Raw genomic sequence first — 12729 nt, forward strand, 5'->3', positions numbered from 1 at the left:
TGCAGAGCGCATTTACTCTGTTGGGGATCAGGAGCTACTGGCCATCAAATTGGCTCTGGAGAAGTGGAGACATCTGCTAGAGGGCGCAGCTCACCCCATCCTAATCTACACCGACCACATGAACCTCACCTACCTTCAGTCCGCTCAACGACTAAATCCCTGTCAAGCCAGGTGGCCGCTGTTCTTCACCCGTTTACAATTTGTGCTACACTACGTCCCGCTGACAAGAATGTGAGGGCCGATGCCCTGTCCAGGTCATTTGAAACGGATGACACGGTGGCGTCTCTTCAAACTATCATAGACCCGTCCTGCATTATCACTGCCAATCCTTTGCAGGTTAGAGACATCCCTCCGGGGAGGACTTTTGTTCGATTAGCAGGCAGGAGAAGAATTCTCCGATGGGGACACAGTTCTAAACTGGCTGGGTACCCTGGTGTTTGTAAAACCCGAGACCTGATTGCTCGTCACTTTTGGTGGCCCACGCTGCCCAAGGATGTTGTGGACTTTGTCTCTTCTTGCACGGTGTGTGCTTCTAACAAGGTTACTAACTCCAAGCCTGCCGGCCTCCATCAACCTGTGCCTATACCCAATTCCACCTTGCAGCACATTGTGATGGACTTTGTCACTGACCTTCCTCCCTCAGCAGGATGCAACACTGTCTGGGTGGTGGTGGACCGGTTCTCGAAGATGGCACATTTTATCCCGCTGACCAGCCTACCTTCTGTTCCCCGAATGGCAAATCTCTTCATCCAGCACATCTACCGCTTGCATGGCTTGCCCTTCACATTGTGTCCGATCGGGGGTTTCAATTTACCTCGAGGTTCTGGAGGGCTCTCTGTAAACTCCTGGATGTGATATTGGACTTTTCCACAGCCTATCACCCCCAGTCCAATGGGCAAGTCAGGAGGATAAACCAGATCATGGAGAATTATCTCCGTCACTTCATTTCCTTACAGCATGATAACTGGGTACAGCTTCTTCCATGGGCCGAGTTCTCGTACAACAACTACACAAGCGAGTCCACCACTTCCACTCCGTTTTACATTGTATACGGTCAACATCCTAGAGTCCCTCTTCCAGTGTCTACTACTTCTCATGTACCCGCTGCTGACTCTGCATTTGGGGACTTCCTGTAAATCTGGCAACAGACCCGGGCATGAAGCGAGAAGCGGATACAAGAAGAGAGTATCTTCCAGGTACCAAAGTCTGGCTGTCCTCATGGAACATTCGTTTGAGGGTGCCTTCATACAAGTTTGCTCCCAGGTTTCTCGGTCCTTTTGAGATTCGGCAACAGATTAACCCTGTCTCCTATAAACTGCGGCTGCCTCCTACCCTCAGAATCCCCAACTCCTTTCATGTGTCCCTCCTGAAACCAGTTGTCCTGAACTGCTACAGCAAGACTTCCTGTTCCACAACTGCTCCCAGCGGTTTTTCTGATGTGTTCGAGGTGAGGGAGATCCTGGACTGCAAGAGGGTAGGAGGAAGGACTTTCTATTTGGTGGACTGGAGAGGGTTTGGTCCTGAGGAGAGGTCCTGGGAGCCGGAGGAGAACCTTGATGCCTCTGCTCTTGTTAAGAAGTTCCTCTCTCGCTCTAGTCCCAAGAAGAGGGGGCGTAAGGGGGGGGATACTGTAGCGTCCAGGGCCATCGGGTCCACTCACCTGACGCCCGCAGCCATGGATCTGTGAGCGCTGGTTCCCATCTCCTTCCCAGGAGACGCCAGCGCTCACTTCTGCTACGATCTGCTCTGTCCAGTAGGGTGCGCGCGCACGCTCGTGCCCGCTCTTAAAAGGCCAGCGCACGCACATGTAGGAAATCACCATCATCAACACACATGATTTCCTGGACTATAAGAAGGGCCCAACCCATCTGATCCTTGCCTGAGCATTGTTAGTATACCCTAAGTCTGTCTTTCAAATGGCCCCTATTGTTTCCCGTTCTAGTTGTTACCCGTGCCCTGTTACCCGTTCCTGTATCCCGTACTGTGTTCTTGTTCCTGTGCCTATTACTTGGAGTCGTGTCTACTGCACCTGTGTCATCCGCCACGTCCTGTGTTACCTACCTCCATCCGTGCCAGAGCTGCGGCCACTGTCTGGACTATCCTGGTACCCTTGTGCGGGACTTTGTATTTCTGGGGTTCCCTGTTGTTTGGCCAGCTGCCTCGCTGCTATGGCGGTGCGGCCTGGTGGGTCCACATACCCACAAACCGTGACATTACATAATGCAGTGAGAACACTGCTAATCATTTTTAGTCCCCGCATAACCCCTTTAAGATGCATTTTGTACAAGCAGTGAATCCACCGCACCTAGCCACGTTTTAACCTCCTTATTCTCTCTCCTCCTCTTGTAGGTGTTGGTCCTGAGCCTGGTACTTGGAACCACCATGATTTGCTTAGTGACCCGTATCTACTAATGTCTGGGGACTGGTACGTCATTCTATTTTATCCTAATACTAGATGTATACTGTGATAATACATCACCTGTAGTGTTACTGTCAAATCTTCCCCCTGTACATGGACATAACTATAGCCCTAGTAGCCATAGAAGCTGCTATGGGGCTCTAATGCTGAGGGGGGTACATTTGGTTGCCAAAATGTCATTAGTTTTTGTAAGGGAAGATCTGCTTTATAGCACCATAACCCTTCAATGCTGCCTAGCCCCTTCCACGACAACCAACGTGTATATATACGGTGTAGGCCAGGAGGGAAGTATGGAGTGGGGTCACGGACTGAGCTCACTCCATAATTTGCTGGTGTTGGTTGTATGTTACAACTGACAGTTCACTGCGACGAGCGAAATCGTAGATTACTACGATCCCACTCGTTTAACCCCTTAGATGCTGAGGTCAATAGTAACTGCGGTAACTAAGCCATTAGAAAGATGGGGGTGGCCATCTCTGACGGCCCATTGCCCCCCTGCGATTGCGGGGTGCCGATGGTTGTCATTGCAGCTTGGAGGACTAATGTAGGCTCTCAGGTCTGCCATCTTTGCACCCCTGGCAAGGCTTAATAAGAGCAGGTAAAGAACACGATATACTGCAATACATTAGTATTGCATTATGTCCTGCAAGCGATCCAATGATAGTTGGTTTAAGTCCCCTAGAGGGCAAGTAAAGAAAGTAAAATACAGTTAAATTAAGTTTTTATATATATATATATATATATATATATATATATATATATATATATATATTTATATATAAAGTTTAAATATTAAAAGTTTAAAAAAAAGCAATGTAAAAAAAGTAAATTAACATAACTTGTATCGCCACGTCCGTAAAAGTCAGAGCTATAACAATATAACATTATTTAACCCACATGGTGAATGCATTAAAACAAACAAAAAATGTTGAGGGCAGAATCACTGTTTTTTGGTCATCTCATCTCCCACAAACAATGGAATAAAAGATGATCAAAAAGTCTCATAAACCAATAAAAACTACAGCTCGTGCCACAAAAAAACAAGCCCTCACACTGCTGCAGCGACGGAAAGAAAACAAAACGTATGGCTCTCAGATAATGGCGAAACAAAACCGCGCGGTGATCTCCATAAAAACTAAACCCAAAAAACAATGGAGAAATCTGTTTTTTCCCTATTTCACCCCACAAAGAAAGTTCTTTCAGTTTCCCATTTCATTAGTACAATAAATGGTGTCATGAAAAACTACAACTCATCCTGGAAAAATCAACCCCTCATATGGATATATCAACAGAAAAATAAAAAAGTTGTGGCTTTTGGAAGGTGAGGAGGAAAGAACAAAAATAAAAAAATTCAAAATGGCTGCGGCAGGAAGTGGTTAAGGTCTGATCCCCACAATTGTATTATGGCTCATTGCAGGAGGTGTATATTTAGGGCTTACTAACGGGATTGTATCTTGGCATTTGAGATCAGAAAAATAAAGTAATGGGGGGCTCATTTTTTACTTTGCTAGAACACGCCCTATCTATCTGCCTCTCACATATCCGTCTCATTTATATGCGAAGTTCTGCAGCATTTTCTATCACTATGTAGTTGGCTTTGTGAAATTTTATTTTTGTGCTGATTTGGGTTGAAAGCTAAAATTAAAAAGTTATTTTCAGTCAGTTGGTTTGGTGTAAATGTCTGTCACAATACGGCCTTCATCCAGTGTAATTTGTACATCCAGATAGTGCAGCTTAATGTCGCTGATTGTGACCCCCAGCGATCAGATTTAATCTGTGATGGAACTTGAGAAGTGTTGAATTCCCCTGCAGCGCCACAACAGGAGAAACTAAGCATTACACAGTGAAATCAATAAGAGACTTGTCCTTTCTTAACTTAGAATTCCCCAATAGGGTATTTACAATGGGTTTCTTATACCAGACAACCTCTTTAGGTTATAAAGGATTTTTATTTACTCCAGAACCATCTAGTTTTAGAAAAATAAAGTTACATTTCCACCTCTCCATTGTGGTAATCTGTTACTAAGACTTTTACTTAGATGAATTGTGTGCTACAACATTTACTAAACAATTATAGAGAAACATTTACTAAACAAATATTAGAGATTTTCATCTGCAATATGTAAATATAAAAAATTTGTATATATATTTATTTCTTTATTTGGAGGCTTTGCTGCAGTGATTGGTATAATGCAGAGCAGGGGACCGTTTATGACATACCGTAAGCATTATGACATCACTGCAGGCAGTGATGTCATCAGAACAATGGAGGGTGTGGCATCTATAGCAGTGACATCACAATGGCTTGAAGTTCTAAGGACCCCAAGCGCGGTCACATCAGCCATATCTCGAGTTGATGCTGATGCTGAAACTTCACTTGGTTTTTCATAGAGCGAATTTGCGCTACAAAGCGACTACTACATCATCTGTTCAGAGCACTTAAACACCAGTGCAACTTCTGAACATCGTGGTAGATTCCCTCTTATTTGAGGAATCCCGTTTTTCCATTGTTCCTGAATTTAAACATCAAGCCGCCTGCTACAAGGAACAATGAGTTACCGAGAACTCTTGCAGCTTGCAATAGACGAAAGTTCCCGGATAAATCAAGGTAAGTGGAACTTGTTATATCAGATACATTTAGGCTAGTTTCACACAAACGTGTCCGTTTTGCGTCCGCAAGAAATGCACCGTTTTTCAGTTGCAAAAAGGGATGATTATTGGCTTTCGGACCAAGGGCGGCTGTATTTCTCAAACATCGCAGTTTGTGAACTGTTCGCGTGCTGCTGTGGTGACAGTGTATCGTGAGTGGACAAATGGCACCATTGGGAATAACGGACATGGAAACTGCAGAGCACCACGTGCCATGTATTTGAGAGGTGAACGTTGGCTACCAGACGTGTGTCTAATACAACAGTTCAGCGAACCCGACTGCGTATGGGGCTCCGAACCCGACGGATGGTCACTGTTCCTATGTAACAAAGGTGCATCAGAGAAAATTGCTTCAATTTGCACGGCAGTATTGGTCTCAGAGCACCGATGATTGGCAAAGGGTTGTGTTCTCCGATAAATCACGTTTTCTGCTTCATCGAAAGGATGGACTTTACAACCATTGCTGGAAAAAGCTGGCGGCGACGTCAGCGTCTGGGGTATTTTTCCATGGCATTCTCTGGGCCACTCATCCATATGGAAGGCTCTGAACCGATTTAGATATGAATCCATCGTTACAGATTACATCCACCATACATGCTGATTGTCTACCCTGGAGCAAATGGAATCTTAAAGCAAGATAATGCGACATGTCACACAACTATAAATGCCCGACAGTGGTTGGAAGAGCACGACCAAGACTTCCAAGTACTTCCCTGGCCCCTATTTCTCCAGACTTGAACCCAATTGAGCATCTGTGGGACCACGTCAATCGTGTTTTTCGCTTTATGGATCCTCCCCCACGCACCCTCCAGTAAATGTGGGATGTATGGAGTCAGCGAGGCTCCACATATGAGACCACTAACCAGCACCTTATTGAGTCACTCCCAGCCCGTCTACTGCTGTCCGTGCTGCACACGCCGGTTACTCTGGATATTAGTAGTAGTTATAATAATGTGACTCGACTGTGTATATATTCATAGTATCAAAACGGTTGTCCAAGATTAGAAAAACATGGGAGCTTTCCTCTAGAAAGAAGGCCACGCGAGTCCATAGGAAATGTCTGGTATTGATCTTTTTTCCCATTTTTTCGGTACATAATTAATATATGTTATACACATTGTTTCACATCTAGGCATTGCTGATGGAAGATTAAGATCTGGACATAGAAGGCGTCAGAGTGTGGAGCAGGATGAAGACCATGACAATGTCCCCGACAGGAGACGAAGACGTGGTCAAGTTCCACCGCGCCGTAGGTTGCAGCAAGAAGGAGCGGACAGAAGCCGGTCCCCATTACGACCTGAGCCAATAGAACAGTCTGAAACGACAAGTGGCCGTCGTATTAATAGTGAGACCGAGCTCAGAATTCCTGGAGAATCCCAGCCTGGGTCTACTCCATCAACTACTCAGGAGAGATCCGAAAGGCTGGAGGAACCAACACAAGACCCCAGCACCAGTGAGCCGCTACCAAACCTGCAGCCGTCCAGAGAAGGAAGCAGATCTCCTCAGCAAACATCTAACAGGCTGGTGGAGCCAACACCAAGCACCAGTCAGCTGCTTCCCAACCAACAGTCGACAACAGAGACCACAGACAGCAGACCTGTGCAGAGAAGACAACGTCGGCGAGGCAGGAGAGGCAGGCAGATTGATAGACTCCCATCTCGAACCTTTACTGAAAATGAAGACATCCAGTCCTGCACTATATGCCTAGAGGACTATGAGATTGGAGAGCAAGTCACCGTTCTGACATGTTCTCACATATTCCATCTGCCTTGTATTGCACATTGGATCCCGACAAATCCACGCTGTCCCTTGTGCCGCGTCCATGCCTTTCAAAGAAAGAGGAGGAGATAAGTACCAACAGCTGTGGTACAGAAGAAACACCAGCAGTACAGGTATGATCACTGACATCTATAGTATTTTTGTGAAATCATGGCTGGAGCTTCGGCACCAGTATATTGCTGAGTGATTATCGTCTGGTCTGATTATTTTTTGTTTTGTCTACAGTACCACCTAGTCTTCTTCATCATCTTCACCTTGGACGCCAGAATCTCAATCTGCACAGAGACCTAATAATAAAAGATCCCTGATGCCGTTTCCCAGAATCCATTTATGTGATACTGGAATTTCCCTTCGGGGATTAATAAAGTTATGTTATCTTATTTTATGCCTGGGACTCCCTTCTATCTTGGATATTTCATATTCCATCTCGGTTGGATTGGCGTTTCGACTACTACTACGTTTTGGCCTAAGACTTACATTACGCCTTAAAACTGGTGAGAATGGTGGCATTCCCATGTTTACATAGGAGCAATGTAGGCCCCAAGATTACAATATTTAGGGTGATTGATATATATTGTAAAAATAAAAAGCACAGAAAAAATACTCTTTTTTAGGGTATGTTCACAAAAGAAGTGCCAGTCACTCTTGGGCCGCTGTTTGAGCCGTTTTTCCTAGACAATATTGAATACAGCTCCAAAAACGGCCGTAAAAACCTTGAAAACAGCTCTGTATTTTCAGATATTTTTGAGTTTGCGTATGAACATACCCTAATTTCCATCAATGTACAAATGAATAGAAATTAATTACTAACATATACACCATCCAGACATAACATTAAAACCACCTGCCTTGTGTAGTCCTCCTCGTGCTGCCATAATAGCTCTGACCCGTTGGGACATGGATTTCAGAAGATCTTTAAAAGTGTCCTGTGGTATCTGGCACCAAGACGTTAGCAGATCCTTTGACCCCTTCCTGCTCCTTGACGTTCTATTCCATCATGTTATGGCAACAGGAGGCCTAACAATGGCCTCCGGGTTTGTCATCTACGGAAGCCTAGTTTGTCCTGCCTTAGGTTTGCTGTCAGTGAGTAACTGACAGCACTTTTACACTGCACTACGCATGTAGTGCAGTGTATTAGAATAGCGATCAGGGATTCCTGACTTCAAGTCACCTAGTGAGACAAAAAAAAAACAAATTTTACCACTAACATAAGTTCAATGTGTCACCAGAAAACAGTCTCAGAATCACTTGGATAAATAAAGGCATTCCAAAGTTATTACCACATAAAGTGACACATGTCATAGTTACATAGTTACATAGTTAGTACGGCTGAAAAAAGACACATGTCCATCAAGTTCAACCAAGGGACGGGAAAAGGGAAGGAAAAAATTTCTACACATAGGAGCTAATACTTTTTTGTTCTAGGAAATTATCTAAGCCTTTTTTAAAGCCATCTACTGTCCCTGCAGTGACCAGCTCCTGCGGTAGGCTATTCCATAGATTCACAGTTCTCACAGTAAAGAAGGCTTGTCGCCTCTGCAGGTTGAACCTTTTTTTCTCCAGACGGAGGGAGTGCCCCCTTGTTTTTTGAGGGGGTTTTACATGGAACAGGATTTCACCATATTTTTTGTATGTGCCATTAATATATTTATATAAATTAATCATGTCCCCCCTTAGTCGTCTTCTCTCAAGGCTAAATAGGTTTAATTCTTTCAATCTTTCCTCATAACTTAAATTCTCCATGCCCCTAATTAGCTTCGTTGCTCTTCTTTGTATTTTTTCCAACTCCAGGGCATCCTTTCTATGAACTGGAGCCCAGAACTGAACCGCATATTCTAGATGAGGCCTCACTAATGCTTTGTAAAGTGGCAATATTACATCCTTGTCCCGCGAGTCCATGCCTCTTTTAACCGGTTAAGGACTAGGCTGTTTTACAGCTAAATGACCAGAGCAAATATCACAATTTTGCTATGCGCTTCTTTAGATGACTATAACTCTGCAGGTGAATAAAGTTCATCTTTGAATTTTACACTCTTTTTAAAGGACAGATAGGGCTTTGTTTTAGTGGCATTTGTCAGTATATATCATTTTTATTTTTTTCTCTAAAGTGGGCAAAATTGGAAAAAAATGCAAGAATTTAGCAATTGCGTCAGTTTATGCTAGCATTTTTCACACACGGTATGGACCACGGACAAAATTAATCTCCTTTCACATTCTTCCACTTCTCCCGTGCATGGGGATACCAAATATGTGTGCCTTATTCACTGTGCGGGCATGTGCCAGGGCTTGGCATAAAAGGAGGCTTTTTGGCCTTTTCGGTCCAGGAATTCTGCATTTGATTTTATAGCCGCATACTGTTTTCTGGGGGGCGTAATGCTGCTGAAACATTAGAATCACCCCATAAATGACTTCATTCACACAAGTAGACCCCACAAGGTTTCCTTCAAGGGTTTTATCTTATTTTTAGACAGTCCAGTTTTCTTCTGAAAGTTTCTTGAATAAGATGGAACAAAATAAAATTAGCTTTTTTTTTTAACAAATGCGTCAGTTTATACCAGCATTTTTGACACACAAAATGGACCACGGACAAAATTCATCTCCTTTCACATTCTTCCACTCCTCCTGTGCATGGGGATACCAAATATGTGGGCCTTATTATCACATAGAGATGTAGGAGGGCGGAGGATAGAAGAAGATTATTTCACAAATCGCTTTTTTTCAAAGCTGGTTTTACAAAACTCAACAGAGTTTCTATAACACTTCCAAAATATCTGCTCTTGAAGCCGAGATCCCAAAATATTCATCTAGGGGTATAATGGGAATTTATTTTTTGTTTTTTCTAAAATAAGAAATTGCAGGTTTATGCAAATGGAGCTCTCCAGCAGATGAACTTTAGAGAATATGCAAACATGACATCCACCCCCCACCCATTCCCTCCCTCACCCTTGGAGTAAAATCAGGGGAAAAATAAAAACGTTATGTAGGGCAAATATATTTTCAACTAATTAACTAAAATCGAATAATTCAGAACAGTGTGGTATTTTTTAAAACATGGCTCAATGCACAGGCCTGGTTGCGAGGGACATGAGGGACAGAAATATCAGGAATCTTTGCGGTGCCCGTCTTTTCTGCAGACGCGGCACTTTTTCTGGGGGTTGCTTCTGGTTGGTGTTGGGGGAATCCGACTGATGAAGTGTCTTTCAGTCAGTCGCGTGACATCCTCAGACTGGGGGCATTCTCGGGTGTCCTGAACATCAAAAATGAGGCCTTCAATAATTTTTTCCTGGAAATCCAGGTATGTGTCTCTGCCTCTGTTTTTTTTGTAGAGCACGAATGAGTTGTGGATTTGCCACCTGTAACAAATAAATGGCCACTTTTTTGTACCAGGTTTTAGTTTTGCGTTTTACTAAATAGGGCTGTAAAACCTGGTCACTTAAATCCACCCCCCCATGTACTTGTTATATTCGGACACGCTCACTGGTTTGTGCTTGTCCGATGTTGCCCCTCTTTCCCTCACTGCCACTGTTCCTGCGGTATGAATCGTGCTTAGCACATACACGTCTTTGCGATCCCTGAACTTGACCGCCAGCAATTCCTCAGATGCATAAGCACAGGAGTCCCCCTTTACCATGCGCTTCCCCACTAACTGCTGTGGAAAACCAATTCTGTTTTTGCGCATGGTACCACATGCCCCAGTCCTTGCAGCATGCAAATGCCTAAACAGGGGCACACTGGAATAAAAATGATCACAGTACAGGTGGTACCCCTTGTGAAGCAGAGGCTGCATTATCTCCCACACGATCTTACTGCTGGTGGAAAGATCAGGGGGGCATCCAGGAACATTTATTGAGCGGTCCCGCCCTTCATAAATCCTGAAGGCGGTGGTATATCCTGACCCGCTTTCACACAATTTGTAGAGCTTAACGCCATATCTTGCCCTTTTTGAAGGTAGATATTGGCGAAAGCTAAGTCTGCCATGAAAGTTGAGGAGGGATTCGTCCACGCTTACATTCTGCTCAGGGGTGTAGAGTTGCAGAAATAAATTATTCCGGGAATTTATTAGCGGTCTTATTTTGAACAACCGATCCCGGTTTGCATCGGTACTTGGGGGGGCCTGTGCGTTGTCATTGAAGTGGAGGAACCTCATTATTGTCTCATAACGAGACCTGGGCATTACTGCAGAATATACTGGGGTGGCTTGGGCGGGTCTTGTTGACCAGTAAGACCTAATGGAGGGCTTTTTGACAATACCCATATTTAGGGTGAGCCCCAATTTTTTTTTTAATTCCAGCAAATTGGTGGGCGTCCAATCTCTGGCATGGGTGGATGAAGGTTTCTGCCTTATATATTGAGTGGCATATAAATTTGTTTCATGGACAATCTGATTTAGGATGTCGTCCGTTATAAATAAATGGAAGTACTCCATTTGGACAAAATTTGTATTGTCCACGGTTATGCCAGGAGTGGCCGTAAATCTGTGGATTCTAGGCACAAAAGATGGGGCAGGTGCCCATACAAGAGCCTGGACTGAAGGGACCAGGCTGTCCCGTGCTACAGCGCTACTTGGCCCTGCGCTTTCATGTTCTGCAGTTTCAATTGCATCAGGGACAATGTCCCCTGAAGATGAACCTGAAGTGACGCTGTCATCGTCACTACCTAAAACAGGTTCCATCTCGGACGCCATCTCTGATGCGGTCTCCGACTCAGACCACAGCATGGCGTATGCCTCCTCGGCGCTAAACAACTTCCTCGCCATAACGTAACTAACACTAACTAAACAAATTTTTTTTTAATTTTTTTTATAAAACACACAAACTAACTGCTATATATATCTACACTACCGCTAACAAAAAAATAAACCGCTATTGCTATATATATTATATATATGTGGATATATATATAATTATATACTCCCTACAAGCCTATTCTAATAGAATAAAAGAAAGGTAGATATATAGAAAAAAAGATAGATGGATAGATAGATTGTATAGATAGATAGAAATCTATCTATACAGAGAATGTTTTATGAGTGTAACTGTATTTTTTCACTGTAATCTTCTGCCAGCAATTCTCTGGAGTCTCTTCTTCTCCTCAAACTGAAACAATGTTTGAGGAGAAGAAAAGAGGCAGGAGATTTACTGCCAGAAAAGTCAAAATAAAACAAATGTGGTCGCTGTGATAGGTTTTCACAGCGACCACATGTTCAGGGACAATCAGATTGGTCCCTGATACTCTGCTCAGTGCCCAGAGCTGTTGGTAACAGTGTGGGCACAGGGCTGTGTGCACGCGATCGCGTGCACACTGTTTTCTATGCAGAAATGCATGTGATCGCTGTGATTGGTTGTCACAGCGATCACATGTTCAGGGGCCAAAAGATTGACCCCTGACATTTTGCCCAGTGCCCATGGCTGTTAGCAACAGCCAGGGCACAGAGCTGTGTGCACGCGATCGCGCGTGCACAGTCTCTGAAGTGACGCCGTAAATAGTCTATACGGCGGACTTCAGAGACCCTGACCGCTGGCCGTATAAATACGGCCAGCGGTCGGGAACCTGTTAAGGGAACACTTCAGACAACACTGATAGACTGTGTTAGACTAAATCCACACCTGTCGCAAATCCAGAAACTCTTGGTGCGAATTTGCTGCCAAAAACAGTGTGCATTAGCCGCTGCAGATTTTCCTGCGTATTTCACTTAGAAGCTAAAATAAAGTAAAAAACTTTAGACTTTGTAACTTTGTAAGACTGGCATGCAGCTGCTCGGACCCCGTGCCATGAAGCTCCTGGGGCGCAGTGCTTGTGCAGATATTAATGCCAGAGGAGGTCTGTACTCTGCAGTTATTGAGTGAGCAGAGCGTTGGCGACTTTTATACACTAAACGCCAC

This window comes from Rhinoderma darwinii, chromosome 12, assembly GCF_050947455.1.
Source record: "Rhinoderma darwinii isolate aRhiDar2 chromosome 12, aRhiDar2.hap1, whole genome shotgun sequence".
Taxonomy (NCBI): domain Eukaryota; kingdom Metazoa; phylum Chordata; class Amphibia; order Anura; family Rhinodermatidae; genus Rhinoderma; species Rhinoderma darwinii.